This window comes from Octopus bimaculoides, chromosome 18, assembly GCF_001194135.2.
Source record: "Octopus bimaculoides isolate UCB-OBI-ISO-001 chromosome 18, ASM119413v2, whole genome shotgun sequence".
NCBI classification, from domain to species: domain Eukaryota; kingdom Metazoa; phylum Mollusca; class Cephalopoda; order Octopoda; family Octopodidae; genus Octopus; species Octopus bimaculoides.
The window spans coordinates 7,599,606-7,601,230 of NC_068998.1; positions in this window are offsets into that span (position 1 = coordinate 7,599,606).

Sequence of the window (1,625 nt, forward strand, 5' to 3'; positions counted from 1 at the left end):
TATATATATATATATATATATATATATATCTTTGTATGTATGTATGTGTGTGTGTGCGTGTTTGTGTGTGTGTGTGCATCTGTGTATTTTCCTGTGTGTAATGTTGTTTGTTTAACCTTCTTTTATCTACTGTTCCTAATTGGTTCTGTCTCCTAAGGGAGTTCTGATATCGAGGAAAGTTTGTTAATATTCATGAAGTGTCTATTTGTGATGTCACTTGTATGTATGCTAATGATGCGTTCAGTTTAGTTGACAAATATACATATTTAAAAAAATAAATTATTGAGCATATTTAAATATGACACGTTGCCCTAGATACCAACCTGCTTTGAATTATGATGTTTATAGACGGAGTTTGCACTTTTTTTTGTCTCAAACTCAAATCATTATAATATGAACGTTCTGTAGAAATTTCAAGATATTTTTAACGATGTGTGTTGTGAATATAAATTTATTTCATTATTTAAGTTTTATGATGAATTTTAGATGAATAACATTAAAAAGAAAATGTTTTAAACGATTCATTTTAGAACCTCTAAAATATGTAAATAATAATATTAATCATGATGGTGATTATATTGATGCTAATAATAATAATAATAATAATAATAATAATAATAATAATAATAATAATAAGGACGACAATAGTCGTTGAAAGTAAAAATGTCACTATCCTCTAGAATTTTCCAGTCAACAGCGACAGAACGATCCAGGCTAATCGACCAGACATAGTCATTAAAGACGGAGAAGAAAATACTTGTAGACTAATAGATGTAAGCGTTCTCACTGATAAAAATATATCTGTAAAGGAATTTGACAAATTAAGTAAATATAAGGATCTGGAAATTGAAACACACAAGATGTAGCATCTTAAAGCAAGAACTGTTCCTGTTATTGTTGGTGCTCCATGTATGACAAAGAAGGAATGTCAGATACATCTTGATAACATCCCAGGAGAACCATGTCTCAGAGAACTCCAAAAGATTGTGCTGAAAAATACTGCCCACATGCTTAGAAAAGCCCTGTCCATTTAAATGTCTGTGTCGTATTACATGAAGATATTTCGCTGCTACCCCTGCCACTTCTCCTCCCCAAGCTTTCAGTCATACTATAACATTTCTTATCCTTCACTCGCCTTAGGACACTGGATGTGTCTTGGTAAGCAATTGTAACAAACATGCAGATTAAAAGTAAATAATAATAATAATAATAATAATAATAATAATAATAATAATAATAATAACAATAATAATAATAATAATAATAATAACAATACAAAACTTTAACGATGTTTTGCAAAATCCTAGTTTGATGCCCTCTTGGCTAGTTAATGGTTTAACATCCCTGCTTCCAAAAAATGAGGAAACAAACGAACCAAAAAATTATCGACCCATAACCTGCTTAACAACAATGTATAAGACGCTAACATCTGTCATAACCGAGTACACCTATAGTTTTTTAATAGAAAGTAGCATATTCCCTAATGAGCAAAAGGGATGTAAACGTGGATCTTATGGTTGTAAAGATCAGCTACTCATCAATAAGATGATCTTAGAAGATTGTCACAAGCGACACAAAAACTTGTCAATAGCCTGGATAGACTATAAAAAGGCCTTTGATAGCCT